This window comes from Lepidochelys kempii, chromosome 23 (assembly GCF_965140285.1).
Source record: "Lepidochelys kempii isolate rLepKem1 chromosome 23, rLepKem1.hap1, whole genome shotgun sequence".
NCBI classification, from domain to species: domain Eukaryota; kingdom Metazoa; phylum Chordata; order Testudines; family Cheloniidae; genus Lepidochelys; species Lepidochelys kempii.
Window position 1 is genome coordinate 1,390,097 of NC_136402.1, and position 15,921 is coordinate 1,406,017.

General features: G+C 51.2%; 1 protein-coding gene across 5 annotated transcripts in view; it reads left to right on the forward strand.

Moving 5' to 3' along the window:
* Positions 1-15,921, forward strand: part of SIPA1L3 (signal induced proliferation associated 1 like 3) — a 112,378-nt gene that overhangs the window by 51,884 nt on the left and 44,573 nt on the right. The window lies entirely within an intron of this gene.

A 15,921-nucleotide genomic window follows, 5' to 3' on the forward strand; every position in this document is an offset into this window, starting at 1 on the left:
TCTGGAAGATCCTTCGCGTCAACTTGCCGCACTAATGCCAACATCCTTGCTGACGCCAATGTCACCAGCATGGAAGCCATGATCCTCATGCACCAGCTTCAAATGTGTGCAGATGCCAGACTCTTGCCTCCCAAAACAAGTTCTCTACTCTCAGCTCACCCATGGTCAGAGATCCCGGGGTGGCCAGAGGAAAAGCTACAAAGACACACTGAAAGCGCATCTTAAGAAAACTAATGTGGACATCCCAAGCTGGGAGGAGCAAGCCACCGACCAACCCAAATGGCACCATATCCTCCATCAGACAGCGGCCCGCTTCGAGAAGTGCCTTGCCCTTGAAGCTGAAAAGAGAGAGAGAAGGAGGGAAAAAGAAAGAACTTTCTCCTAGTAGGCAGCTGACCTGCCAGGAAATGTCTGTACCTACCGCGGGCGCATTTACGGTTCCAAGATCGGACTCCTGAGTCGTCCAGGACCCGTATATAAATCCATAGTAGAGATCATCCTCAAATTGAGGGATCGCCAATCCATCAATAAAGAGTTAAGAAAGGATTATTCGCTATTACTAGCCTGTCATAAACATGACTAACATGTTCTAAGTGGTTACATGTGTCACAATAGGAGGGGTTCTGGTTGGTTATAACCAACCTCTTGACTTGTTGGACTCTGACAATCTCTAGTAATTGCACAACCATTTATTAAAACATCTATTATTAACCCTTAACAAAATGTGTATGATGACTTTAGCCACGTTTCCGCATGCCCTTGGGTGGGAAGCACAGAGCCTGTGAGCTGTAGAAGAGGGGAGACCTATATCTCGCTGTCATCATTATTTCTCCTGACTAGATCCAAGGGCTTGTCCTGATCATCTCTTGCCAAATTAGTGGCCAGTGGGCATTTCCAACTTTCTGGTGGCCTGGACCTGCTAGAAAAAGGTCTATAAAATCCTGACTGGTGTGGAAAAAGGTACTAGAGAAGTGGTATTGGTCTTTTCACAGAACACAAAAACCAGGGGTCATGCAATGAAATTAATAGGCAGCAGGTTTAATACAAACAAGAGGAAGTACTTTTTATCACAGCTAGCCAGGAACTCATTGCTAGGGCATGTTATGATGGCCAAAAGTATAACTGGGTTCAAAAAACAACTGGATAAGTTCAGGGAGGATGGGTCCGTCAATGGCTATTAGCCAAGATGGTCAGGGACCCTACCTCGTGCTTGGAGTGACCCTAAACCTCTGAAGCCAGAAGTGAAAGACAGGTGGCTCACTCCATAATTGCCCTGTTCTGGACACCCCCCCAAGTCTCTGGTCCTGGCAGCTGTTGGAGACAGGCTACTGGGCAAGATGAGCAGCCTGGCAGCTCTCCTGTTCCTCAAGCCAACACGAAGAAGTGCCAGGTAAAACCACCCTGAGCCCGAGCTGTGCTAACTAGTACAGGGAACGCCACAACTTGGAGCTAAAATAAAATGACCAACTCCTAAGTGTCTAATACAGGTCTCCCCTCTAATTTCTTCTGCAGCTGAGTGTAGAAGTGCCGGGAGTCAGGCTGAATGAGGCTCCCGGGGGAGGTGAGACTGTCCTGAGCTAAATGGGGACGCTCCATCTCTGTAAGCGGGGAATCCAGCTACCTCCACAGTGCAGATCTGTTTTCCTCGTCCTTCAAGTGTATTGCTGCACGGAAGAGAAGCAGTTTAGCATGAATAAATCACTCCATCAGTCTGAGAATAGGCATGCAGCTCAAGTGCTCATGCATCGTTTGTTTCCCTGAAGGGACGTAAGCAGCATTCCGAGCAGCATTTGTGTTTGGAAACGCCGGTCCATCCTATCTGAGTTCATCCTATTTAACCTGGGAGTCTGAGTCCCACATAAATGGATCAAAGCGCCATGTGCGGATCGCATGGCAAAGGGACAATAGATACAAAATCCCATTCACATCCATAACCTTCTGTCCCGGTCAGAGCAAGCAGCGACTTCTTTCGAGCTGTTAGAGGAGACGGTGAGCCAGATATCCGAAAGACGTCCAGCAGCTCCCATTGCTTTCAGCATAGGTGAGATTCTGCTCTGTGCTCAGTGAGAGCTGTTGGGTGCTTGAGAATCCTACTTAGAGCCTTTTTGTTCAAAGGGCAGTTTTCTCTGGTCCCCCTGCTAAGGCCTTTAGTGGGCAGGAACGCATTTCAGTTTGGTGGCTGCATGATCAGAGAAATGAGCTGACCCAGTGCTGAGTTGTGTTTCCCTGCCAGAGAGATTCTAAGAACCCAAACTGAATTGTACACCTTTCTGAACAGGAAATAGTACTGATGCTATATGCAGGGGCCTTAAATACCTACAAATGCTCCCCCCGGTCCTGTTTCATGATTAAATGCTGCAACAATGCATGCAGCTCTCCCAAGCGCTGTATCTCAGGAGAGTCAGATAAGGTCTCCAGCGCCTGGCATTGGGGTGCTTTCGAAATAAGGCCCCCCCTTATTTTTTTTTATTGGAGTTTAAACAATCCCACAATCCCTGGAAGAAACATGGAGAAATTAAAACTTGACCGTGTACCTGCCGCTGGGTATAATTGAGGAAGCCTGCCAGCCTTTAAAAAGAATTTTTAGCCGACTTTTTGGGTGCCTCTTTAAAGTGAAGTGTCTGGCCTCCGGATCTGTGGGTGCGGAATTGAGTGGCCCCACCCTGCTGTTCAGTGAGCATTCCATGGAGCATGTGACTCTTTTATTGTACAAAAGTGGTATCGGTTTGCTGTTTACCCAAGACGAAAGTGCCAGCCTACTTCTCGTGCTTCGTGCCCGACGTCTGCACCACCTGCAGCTTCGTTTGAGTCCCTGCAGCATGGTGCAAAGTAACAGCAGAACTGCCCTGTATCTGGAACCTACGTGTTCCTTCCGCTTACCAGCTGTACTTGTCTCGCTTGGGTGCCAATAACCGTTAACGCCCTAACGAGCAGCAGGCTGCAGGAGTGGCTGCCAGGCACAGAGAACTAGGAGCCGTGTGCCCAGCAGGGCAGTGCAGTAGATCAGCTGCGTGAGTGTTCAAGTGGCAGGTGCCCACCGTAGCAAAGCGTATTGCTGGCCTGCTGGGTAACCTTGGACAAGTCAGCTCTGGTCGCTGCCGCTCGCTTCCTCCCTGAACACTGGGGATCTCTGGAAAAAGGCACTGCAATTCATTCCCAAGTTCCTGGGCTCGATGCTCTGATGCTGTGGCCTCTCGTGGAAGTCTGTAAAGAGCAGAGGAAGTACCTCCAGTGCCGAGCTGTTTAGGCAGTGAACTCTCTCTCACTGGCTTCCTGCAGTATTTTTTTCACAGGCCAAGCCCTGCCAGTTGGTTTCTTGTGGGATAATAGTCGTCTCTGCAGGAGGTGGCAGGACAGCCGAGGCTTTCGTCCAGGTTGGGTGTTGTGCCCAGCCCGGGCGCGTGGGAAATGCCAAAGGCTGCACCTCGGATGCTGTCTGTGGGTGATGGTTTCTAAGGCCAGAAGGGGCCATTGCGCTCTTCTAATCCGACCACCTCCTGGGTAGGGCAGCTGGGACAAAGCCCACGTAAGAGTTGCATCAGGCAGCCCTGTGCTAGGTGACTTTACACCCATTCGTCAAGCAGATCATTACTCAGCCCTGCCTGTCCCTACTCTGGGCAGCTAATGCTTAGAAGCCACTCAGCAGGTAAGACAAGAGTCCTCTTCTTTCAGCCCCACCTTCTGTTCATCCCCTCCTCTATGGCTCCCCCCACCCCCAAAAATACCGTGGAAACCGGTTCCCGAGTGCTGAGCCGCTGCCAGCCCTTAATACTGCAGGTCTTTCCACCCTCCTGCCATGGACATCAGCTCTCAACTCACTAACTCAGCCAACAACCCTGCCTTGTTAACTCGTCCCTGCTGGCATGCAGGGGTTGGCTTTGACTCCGTTATGGTGCAGATCTCCAGGACTAGAATGTTGTTAATCTGAGGCTAAATTTTGAGCAGACGTGCCACAAAATTAAGACGACTGTCTCGAAGGAAGGTTAGAATTCTTCCTCTTGCTTGGTGGTTTTCTCATTGGTGCCAACCTGTGAGTTGAGGGCAGGGCATGCCTCATGGCTAATTAGACAAAAGTTAACTATGTTACTACTTCTGGGCACCTCTGAGGGCCAGGATGACAATTGCTCAGTGCAAAGGTCTGGGCACACTGAGTGCAGCAAGGTTGTTCCAGCAAGTCTGTGTTTAGGATACCCAGAGTGGGAGTGCTGAACTGTCAGGTCATGTGCATCACATTTCCTGCTTTTAATGATCTCATTGTATTTTTTTTCCACACACCAAGGAACAATCGAGCTCTCCGTGCCATTCTTTCTCATCAATACGGAGACATTTCTGCTATGCCTGATTAGTTCCGTCTGGTTGTACCTAGCACAGCAAACTGAGCTGCACCGCATGCTCATCTTGCTTAGGCTTTCCATTAGCCATCTGATGCACGCACCGACGTGGGGGAGGGAGTAGGCTATTGCGGAAGAAGAGTTTCTTTGGCTTGTGTGTTTCCCCAGGAATTTATTTATTACTAGAGAGGTCAAAAGAGGAAAAGACAAAGGGAAAGGTGGCAAATTCAAAACTGATCAACGGAAATACTTTTTCACACAAAGGATAGCCAGGCTTTGGAAATCATTCAGGTCAAGAATTTAGCACAATTCAAAAAGGGATTGGACATTTATATGCATAACAAGACTATCCAGAGTTGTTATAGTTAATGCTAACAACATTTGGAAGGGATATTAACTTCTTGCTACCAGGGTTATGTTGATCTCTAGCTATTAGACCTAATGTTGGGGGACAGATTATCCCACAACTGCTACTGTGAGGTTCTTGCACCTTCCTCTGAAACGTCTGTTTCTGGCCACTGTCTGAGACAGGACCCTGGGCTAGATGGGCCTCCAATCTAATCCAGTCAGGACACTGCTGTGTTGCTGAAACTTACAATGATGTGAGTTCGGTCCATTTTTCTCCTTTCCCCTTCCCACCTCTGTACCTGTGTGACCAAAAAAAAAATAAATAAAATCCTTGACTCTCAGGGTCTCAGGATGGGGTTGCAAATGGGTGTGGCTGTCAACTTGCCCATCTCATATTGCTAAATGGAAAGAGGGTACCTGTTCGGAAAAGGTTGTAAAACCTCTGCCTTAAATGTTTGATGCTTTTGGAGAAAGGTTGTAGTGGGATCTGGTAATCTCTGAGTGAGGGCTGCATTTGCATCCTTGGCTATAGAGGAAGCTGATCACTCTATCTTTTGTTCATTTGTTAAAAAGCACTCACTAAATTTAGTGCTGGGACTTCCCTCTCCCATGAACACGGTGTCATTACAGAGGTAGTATTAGGAGGGGAAGGTAGATGAATTTTCTAAGTCTACAGTTTGACTCCATGTAGTTTCCCCTGAAGATGCACGCGACAGTGAACACCAGTACAAACACACATTGGAACCGTAGAGAGAGTTTGCGATTACAATGACTTTTGATCAGAACGGTGTTGATCCATCACATGGATCACACACAGGAGAACAGGCGGTCAACGTTTTCTTGTTGATCCATCACATGGATCACACACAGGAGAACAGGCGGTCAGCGTTTTCACACCCAGGTCAGGAGCTGGGCTGAGATGCGGAGTCTGTGGGAACAGCTGTGTGCACAGCACTTCTGAGCCATTGGGTTACTTCCCAGAGGGGTGGCTTCAGCACAAGTGATGATGTCTCAGGACCCATATGTAAATCCGTGGTAGAGATCATCCTCGAATCGAGGGATCGCCAATCCATCAATAAAGACTCCAGGAGCTCACTCTCTTTAGCTTAGCAGAGAGAAGGTTCAGGTGTTTAGATCTCAGTCTCTAAGGAGCAATGCAGGGAACAGATATGTAGGCTCTTTGGTGGAGCAGACAAAGGTCTAATGAGACCCAATGGCTGAAAATTGAAGCTAGACAATAATTCAGACAGGCAATGGGCACAGATTTTTAACAGGGAGGGTAATTAATCAGTGGAACAATTTCCCAAAGGGTGTGGTGGATTCTCCACCACTGGCCATTTTTAAATCAAGATGAGGTGTTTTTCGAAAAGCTCTGCTCTAGTTCAGACAGGAATTAACGCAAGCGAGTCCTGTGGCCTGTTACACAGGAGGTCGGCTTTATGATCTGTGAATCTGTGCCTAACCAAGAATGGTGGGTTCTAACCTGAGGCCCCTAGGTTTGTTCACAAGAAGTCTTGGGCCTGCCTGTCAGCGGTTGGGGTCGCATTTTAAAGAGCTGTGGGTGCTCCTGTCTCACGAGAGCCATAATTCTGCCGTCCCCAGAGTGTATTCGTGACCTTGCTGAGTAAATGGATCCATTGAGGAGAGGACTTCAGATTCCCAGCGCCACTCGGTGCTGCCAGATGGGTAATTCTGGAGCACTTAAAGGAGAGGAAAGTGATCAGGAACAGTCAGCATGGATTCACCAAGGGCAAGTCATGCCTGACTAACCTGATTGCCTTCTATGACGAGATAACTGGCTCTGTGGATTAGGGGAAAGCAGTGGACGTGTCGTTCCTTGACTTTAGCAAAGCTTTTGACACTGTCTCCCACAGTATTCTTGCCCGTAAGTTAAAGTAGTATGGGCTGGATGAATGGACGATAAGGTGGATAGAAAGCTGGCTAGATAGTCGGGCTCAACGGGTAGTGATCAATGGCTCCATGTCTGGTTGATAGCCGGTATCAAGTGGAGTGCCCCAAGGGTCGGTCCGGGGGCCGGTTTTGTTCAATATCTTCATAAATGATCTGGAGGATGGTGTGGCTTGCACCCTCAGCAAGTTTGCAGATGACACTAAACTGGGAGGAGAGGTAGATACGCTGGAGGGTAGGGATAGGATATGGAGGGACCTAGACAAATTAGAGGATTGGGCCAAAAGAAATCTGATGAGGTTCAACAAGGACAAGTGCAGAGTCCTGCACTTAGGACGGAAGAATCCCATGCACCGCTACAGACTAGGGACCGAATGGCTCGGCAGCAGTTCTGCAGAAAAGGACCTAGGGGTTACAGTGGACGAGAAGCTGGATATGAGTCAACAGTGTGCCCTTGTTGCCAAGAAGGCCAATGGCATTTTGGGATGTATAAGTAGGGGCATAGCGAGCAGATCGAGGGACATGATCGTTCCCCTCTATTCGACATTGGTGAGGCCTCATCTGGACTACTGTGTTTAGCTTTGGACCCCACACTACAAGAAGGATGTGGAAAAATTGGAAAACGTCCAGCGGAGGGCAACAAAAATGATTAGGGGACTGGAACACATGACTTAGGAGGAGAGGCTGAGGGAACTGGGATTGTTTAGTCTGCGGAACAGAAGAATGAGGTGGGATTTGATAGCTGCTTTCAACTACCTGAAAGGGGGTTCCAAAGAGGATGGATCTAGACTGTTCTCAGTGGTAGCAGATGACAGAATGAGGAGTAATGGTCTCAAGTTGCAGTGGGGGAGGTTTAGGTTGGATATTAGGAAAAAAATTTTCCCTAAGAGGGTGGTGAAACACTGGAATACGTTACCTAGGGAGGTGGTGGAATCTCCTTCCTTGGAAGTTTTTAAGGTCAGGCTTGACAAAGCCCTGGCTGGGATGATTTAGTTGGGGATTGGTCCTGCTTCGAGCAGGGGGTTGGACTAGATGACCTCCTGAGGTCCCTTCCAACCCTGATATTCTATGATTCTATGTAACACTGAAGCCGTGATAAGATCACTGGTTGTTCCCAGCCCCCAGGTTGCTGAGGGAAGCCTGTTAGCGATTGGAAATTCATTCTCTGACATGCTCCTTCACAAAGGTCAGAGATGCGAATCAACGTGTATTGAATTTCCTTCGCTGTGAAGTATGTCAGCCAAACTGACAGGACTCCCAACACCTGGCTGCAAACAGCCCCAAGAACTGGCTTCCTTCCCCCAGCTTGTGTACTTGGAAGCTATTTCCAGCGTTCCTGAGAAAAGCACAGCTCCCTGCCAGCTGCTGGAAGGTTCACTGAGCAGCTCTCGCAGTTGGGATAACAGGCATATTACAGTGGGAAGTAGTGTCATAGATGAGACGTGGGATTTTCCTTCCCTAAAGGTAGGGCTCTGATTTAAAATGTTAAATGTCCAGACTAAACCCACAGTGATCCATAATCCGGTTAGGATTTAGTGATTCTGCAGCTGGAGACAGTGCTTGGGTTTGATCAGTTACTGCCTGCCGGGTGGCACTGCCGGACTGCTTGGATGCTGCTGGAGGAAGAAGGTGTCATGCCTTCAGGTCTGGAAGACCTGGGTGTTCTGGGACCAGAGCTGGCCAAAGGAGTGGTTGGTCACCCTCCCTAATCAGTCAGCTAGCTGTGTCTTAATGTTGGACGATTCAGCTCAGTGCACCACCCTGAGCTCCTCTGCAAGGCCTCTCTTCTCCTGCTCAGGTGTCTCTCTAACCTCTTTCTGCCACGCTGCCTGGATCCGTATAGACCATCCTGTTTGTGGTTCCCCTTCTGGGACCTCTGCCCACCCTTTGACTCCAAGCTCCTCAAGGCAGGAGCCATCTCTTCCTGTATGTCTGGAGAACACCTAGTCCCTTTTGGGCACCCCCACCAAACGACACTGAGTGACTTGGCTCCATTTTTATGATGTTTGGAGCAGGTGATGCACACCTCAGTTATCGTGGGGGGACGTTGTTCTCCCTCTGGGGCAGGAGGTGGCCTGTCAATGTATTTGCCATTGCTCTTCACAGCGGAGTTGCAGGAGGCTTTTGTTTTGAATGGAATTCGTTGTCGGCAAGCTCCAAACTTTTCCACTTGGATTTTAGAGACAGTCTTCTTTCCTTGCAGTTCTTTGGGACTCTTTGTACTTTGCCATGGGATCACTGCTTTGCCCTCTAATGATCAGGAGCCACAGATTCCTTTCACTATTAGTTTGAGTCCCAAATTAAATGCGACACTGTGATTTCCTTACTTACGATGTAGCAAATAGGTCAGTGCAATGTTAGATGATTTTGCATGAAGGTTGTCATCTCTAATTATCTCTGTAACACTTCACCCACTTCTGCAGTCTCAGATCCCTGCAGTTAATATCATTTTCCAGGGTGCTGCTTGCTTTCTTTGAGGGTTCTTTGGCACATTTCCAGGGGACCTGTCAGTTGACTTTAGTGATTGTACAGAAGTATTTAATAAAGGCTGCACAGAACAGATAACATCCAGCTTGAACCGGGGGCGACTGAGCTAATTCATCTGCTTGGAAACAAACGGCCAGTTGAAAGGGAGATTCCCCCAGGGAATACTCAAGCCTGGCTGAGTTTTCCCTTATCCCTAATCCTGCTATTCTCATGCTAGGCCTGAGTCTCTGCCAAGGGTGCTTCCTGTGCTGACACGGCCAGTCAGCCACCAGAATTCTTTTCTGTCTGCAGCTTCCTAAAGGGGGCTCTGCCATTTGTGTTCAATGAATTGGTCAGTTTCTATTAATAATGCAACACAGGGCTTTCTCTAGGGTGCCCTCTCCTCTGGGCGTCTGACATTCTGCCTCCTGCCTTACGCAGGGGGGCTGACTGTGCCTTACGCAGCTTGGTCTCCCCCTTCTCCCGGTGCCCGATGCTGCTTTCTGAGCCTCTGATTCGTTAGTAAGATGCAAAAAGAACAGAAGGACTTGTGGCACCTTAGACACTAACCAATTTATTTGAGCATAAGCTTTCGTGAGCTACAGCTCACTGCATCGGATGCTTATGCTCAAATAAATTGGTTAGTCTCTAAGGTGCCACAAGTCCTCCTTTTTGCGGATACAGACTAACATGGCTGCTACTCTGAAACCTGTTAGAAAGATGCATTGCTCTTCCTCCACAACCCCGAGAGGCAATAGCCCCACCTTACAGTGGTCTGACTTGAGAAGGTGCTTGTGCTTTTTTAGGGTCAGGTAGCTCACAGAACTCTCTGGGTGAAATCCTGGACTCACTGAATTCAGTGGCAAAACTTCCATTGACTCTGAAATCCAGATTTCGCTCCTAGATCTCATCTCTTAGGTACTTTACGTTGCCCCGGTGACCCTAGCAGCTGAGCGCCACACCGTCATTACCATGTTCATCTTCCCAGCCCCCGGTGAGGGAGTGCAGGGCTGTTATCCCGTGTCACAGAGGGAAAATGAAGCACAGAGACTAAGTGACTAGCCCAGGGTCACCCAGGGCATCTGTGGCAGAGCAGGGAATTGAACCATTTCTTGTTTTCTGTTGAGCTTCCCCTTACAAGGGATCTGATTGTCTTGTTACTGGATATCTGTGTTGCTGCTTTTCAGCAGTTGTCAGAAGTTCCTTACAGCTGTGACTCAAGTGCTGAGGATGTGGCATGCAAATGCAATGCAGTGACTGCTGAGAATATGTCACAAAGAATTGTTCAGCTAAACCGATCTGCCCGTAGGCTTGCTTGCGAAGGACGGCTAGTGAGCTCATGGCAGCAGTGTTCCTGCCGCTGTTCTACATTTTTTCTCCCTGTGTTTTCATAATCCTGAAGGACAGCTCCTGGGGCGTCCGATGGAGTAAGTTTGGATGGAGGTTCATGCTGCTGCTTCCTGTGTAATATCCTCGAGGTAACATGAGTGGTGGTGCAGCCCAGCTGCGTGGTAAGGCGTCTGGAATCAGAAAGGCCTGAGGCCACGTGGAGCAGATAATAGATGGAGGATTAAGAGCCTGGCAATCCATGTTTTAAGGGTTTTCTTTATAAAACATGTTTGTTTGGGGTTAATTTTGCTCTTGGCTTTTTCCACGTTTGCTTGTTTGTCTGCACTGATCACAGCAGGAAGAGTCCCAGAACTCCCAACTGCATTAAATAAAAAATGAGAGACGAGCAATCCCTGTTTAAATTAAAAAGAGCTCAGAAAAGTCAGGGCCCAAGATATAGATAGATGTAAATATCTGTCTGTCTCGCCTTGCTATACTCCAATTCACCCAGCAGGGCCTGGTCTACCCCCAGTTGCACCAGTTTAACTAAAGGTGTGTTTTGTAAATGGATTTAAAGTGGTGCAAGCCTTGTGCAGATACTCTTCAGTCCCTTTACACCTGACTGTCAGTTCCTTGCAGATGTAGGCTGAATGGCTAGAAGTCTGGGTTAAATAGAGCAGAAAGCCCACACAGGACACAAACCCCCAGTTTTAATTAAACCCATGCAGTCTTTGTGCGAAGACCAGAGATGCACCACCAATTCCAGCACTGTGCTCTGCTCTGTGATTTCAGAGTGGTGCGCTCTGGGATGTGTTCATTGACCTTGGAGGATTTCTTAGCTGTGCAAACAAGCAGGTTTCTGCTCTGCAGGCACCATCTGGCCAGTTAGCGGGGCTGGTGGGGCTTTTCCATGGCAGCTGGGCCTTGCCTAGATTGGGATGCAGGGTGTGGCTGGAACACATTAGTCAGCACAGCTCTGAAAGTCCAGTGTAAGCATGCCAGCCAACCCCTCTTCCCCTAGTGTAGGCAAGGCCTGGGCCCAGCAGGGTGAGTGGCAGGGCCCATCTCTGCATCAGGTCCCTTCCTTTGGCTCGGTGTTGTGCTTTTAAGGGGCTCCCTCGCGCAGACCTCCTAGGCTCATTGGGAGCTGCTCCAGGCTGACCGGGCTCGTCCTGGGAACGGAGCATTGGGGTGGGCTGAGCTGCGCCGTGGTGAAGCAGCGTGTTTGCTGTGCAAAGGAATATTTGAATAGCAGGTAGAGGTGATTGACAGAAGGGAGCCGAGTTGGACTGCACCCACCCTGCAGCAGAGCCTGCCACCACATCCCAGCACTTAGCACCCCCGTCAACCACTGCAGCTAGAGGCCCATGGCTGTGGGCAAGGGTCAGGGCAGTGCCCGTGTGACAGGGGACAACCCGTACAAGTGCCTGACGGTGCTCCAACCCGGGCTGGATCTGGGCTGTTGGTCATCCCTGCTTGCGTTCAGATTCCTGTTCACAGTAGTGGAAGGCACACCGGTCTGGTTTCCAGTGGGCATGCAAAATGGCGGGGGGGGGGGGGATGGACAGTGGCAAACAAGGAGGGTGCAAGATGAGCCTGAGGCATTGCACCCATCTGTACCCGCTCTGGCACTGCAGACCTGCAGAAAGAGGCTGTCGGGCAGCAGGTGTGATCCAGGGAGATGCTGAGCACCTTGGCATCCACTGAAGTCAGTGGGAGTTGAAGGCACCCACCCTGGCAGGGCCAGCCCAGAGGACGGGGCACGCAGAGTGCTGGGTGAGCCAGGAGCAGCTGTCAGAGCTGTGCAACCTCGTGCTGAGAGAAAAGCTGCTAAAACTCGCCCCTCCCATCTCCCTGGGCAGGAGAGAGACTCCAGAGCTGCAGCATCACCTGTGGGAGGGCTGGGCTGGACAGGGGCAGCACAGTCGGTATAATGGGGGCGGTTGGAAAGCCTCTCCCCTACCCCACACGTGGTGTGCACTGGCTTCGTGGAATGAGTAGTCGGTGAGGCCAGGTAGAAAGTGGTCACTTCTTGGGGGTCCGGTCAGCCCTTAGGGGCCATCGGCTGGAGTCCACGTGGCCATGCACCTCGTGCAGCCATGCGCGTGACTGCATGGGGGCAACCAGCCCTGCTTGGATCGTGTCACATCTCGCCGTGGGGGGTGTGGCTGGCCAGGGTGCAGGGCAGCAGACCAAGGCCCGGGACTCTGAAATCTGTGCAGATGCTGGCAGGCAGAACTAGCTGGCGTGTTCTGTCCCTGCTCTCACAACACCTCCCTGCCTTCATTAGCCCACTGCAAAATTGGGACCATAAAGTGACTTCCCCTGGGGCTGAAGGTCAGTTCATGCTGCACAGTGCTCTGAAGCTGGCAAGTGCTACGTGAATGCTAAACAGTTATTACAGGAACTTGGCTCTGCACCGTAATGGAGTGTGCAGCGTGAGCTGCACCGAGTGACTGCACCGAGTCCAGGCCGAGGGGAGTCAGGCCCCAGCCAGCTTGAGGCATTTCTAAGCGCGTCTGTCTGCTGGTTTAATAATTGTTCCCCTTGAACCACGCTGCCACCTCTTGTGATTTTAGCACTAGTCTCAAGAGGCATCTGTGGCACGTGGGGGAATGTGTCTGGGCGCCTAGAACCCTGTCTCTCCCCCCCACACACAGCTACAGAGAACCACCCACACTGGGTGTCTACATTAAAGCCCCAGCTCCTGGAGTCATATGAATGTGAGAATCTCAGCTTGCGTTTCAAGGAAAAGTAAGTTTCTAGTCCTCCTGGATGTGGTGAAAAGAATGCAAATGGGACCGCTGCAGGCTAAAAGCCAGGAGGCAAATAAAAAGAACCCCCCAGGTATAGATCCTTGTTATCGATCAGGATTGTAGGGCCTGACTCCCTGTGAACATTTTGAGGTTGGCAACACCACCATAATGCTGTGCCCCCTTCCTGCGTGCTGCGCAGGGTCCTGCAGGGACTGGGGGCTTGCACCTCTTCCAGTGGTTTGCTAGGAGGACCCCTTGGCCAGCAGCTATCTCCCCAGTGAGCCGGCAGAGCACGTAGGAGTAGCACTCACGACCCCGTGGGTACGTCTGCACTGCAGCCAGCGGTGGGATTGGCAGCACATGTGAGGTACCTGCACCAGCTGTGCGCTGGCTAGAGTGTGGTGGGGGCAACAGTGCGTGCCGGGGCGGGCTCAGACGGCTTGTGCAGCCCAAGCCGCAGCCTCGTGTCTGTTTTAGCGAGGTAGGCGGTGCAGGTACGTCTACACGAGCTGCCAATCGCACCCCTGACTGCTGTGCCGACGTTCCCGAAGTGAACCCATCTCAGGGCGCCTCTGCTAGGGGCCCTGCTTTCCCCAAGGCCTGCTCCACCTCTGCATCCTGGGACCCCTTCCAGTGCCTGGCTGCTCCTTCACACCTCACCCTCTGCACCTGGCTGAACTCCCCCTTTGCTGGGAAACCGGCGGGATCCTGGGTGCAGTCACACCCCTGCTCACCTGTGATCCAGGAATTGTGTGTGTTACCTCCCCACCGCTGTCGCACCTGCTGCCAGCCACCATGGGCCATCTCTGGTCACTTGGGAGCTGCATTATGCCTTGTCCCTTCCGTGGTGAGGTGCCTTTCCTCGGTCATTGGCCTCAGGGCTTCAGTTTGGTTATTGGACTGCGAGCTAGTGTTCTCCTGCACCTCTCCTGCCTCCCTCGCGCAGCCTTGGAGGGCGGTGAGACCCCCAGCTCCCAGGGTGGGGTGTGACAGTGCGAGGACGGAGCATGCCCGGTCTGCTAAAAGTGAAGACAGTGACTGCTGGCTTTGAGCACCTGAGAGCAACTAACTGGGGCCTTGGGCCTGTGGGCCGTTCCAAGCTCACGGTCTGGTTTGATCTTGCGATAGCGCTGCTCTGGGAATGACCCCTGGATTCGGTACCAGCCGCTGCAGGCATGGCAGCCTTGCCTCCAATTTCCTCCCTGCTGCTCCAGCGGCTGAGAAGGACACGCCAGGATTCCTGGGCTAAACAGATGTGGTTGTTGAGACGGTGTAGAATTTGAAACTATAGTGCACCAAAATGGAGACTCTTTCAGTGAACTCCCTGTTTGCAGTGAACGCAGCCGCCTTCCGCGCTGACAGGGAGAGTCAAACGTTGTTATTTGGGGGTAGAAATCTCGCCGCTCTATCAGACAGATCCAGGTTGCTCTGGAAAATGAAGCAATCAACTCTGAAGGCTTTACAGCCTTCATTGCACAGCAGCGTGTCCCGGTTAGAACATTGCGCGCCCGTGGGGCTGATTGCACGTGTGCAAGGAGCCGGTTTGCCAACAGACCTAGCTCCCGAAAGCTTCTGCTCCAATAAATGGGTCCGTCTCTAAGGTGCCACGAGTCCTCCTGTTCTTTTTGCGAACACAGACTAACCCGGCTGCTGCTCTGAAACCTAGCAAAGGGGCTTTGCAAAGCTCCCGGCTCTGAAGCACAGCCCTGAGGTGGAGGATAAGCCCACAGCTGCTAGTACTGAGCTCTCTCTGATTCTCAGCTCTCTGGTTCCTAGACTAAATAACGTGTGTTCCCTCCTCGCAGCGTGGACGGGAGTACGTTTTGATTCAGGTGAGGTTTGGGGCAGCTGTCTCGTCATGAAAGCTGCTCGCTGGATGTCTTGTCACCCTGGTGAATGGACTCTTTCCTCTGCCTCCCCTTCAGAAGGGAGATTCCAGCGTTAACAGCCCATCTCTGGGTGGCTCTGAGGAACAGGTTCCTTGCACTGCCGGTAAACAACATGCCGGATGTGCCCGCGGTAACTTGACTTGGATGGTTTCTCTAAGGACTGCCCCCTTAGCAAATATGCCAGTTGGGAAAACGCCTTGGGGGCATTGAAAGCTGGCTCCATGCGGCTGCCGTGGGTCCTGCTGAGTCGGGCGAAATCTCCATTGACTTACCCCACTGACTGAGTTCTGAGCATCTGCGCCAACAACTCCCCACCCTCCCCTCCCCAGTCTCGTGTTTGCTAACTGCAGCCAACAGTCGTTATTGTTGTGTTCGTTTGGGTTCTGTTGCGTGTGCAATCTGGGAAGCACTAACCATAAGCAAAGGGACAGATTCTGCCTTGGGCAAGGCCCCTGGGACTCCAGGGCACGTCAATGAGGCATGTCTTCTGTCGCAGGTGTGGGGGAGGAGGTAAAGCCCAGAATAAAGACTGGCCAGGTTCTCCGAGAACACATGGGGCTTGGTTCACCTGCACCCAGGGCAAAATGGCTGCAAAATGCTGCCAGGTCAGCATGGTGGGTTTGTACTTGCTGTGCGCAAGGTGCAGGACAGTAGCAAGCCCTTGGCCCCTGTTGGGACCTTAGGCTGAAATTTTGCAAGAGGACTAAAGGACTCCATTGGAGTTCAGTTGGGCCCTGAGGGTCTGATCCAAACCCCATTGAAATCAATGGGGCTCTGCCATCAGCTGGATCTGGATCAGGCCCAGTTCCCATATTCTCCCTTGCCTGAATCAGACGAGTTGTGGCGGTGTCCAGTTCACGCTCGTCATTGACCTCTCTTTCGGCTGCAGCACTT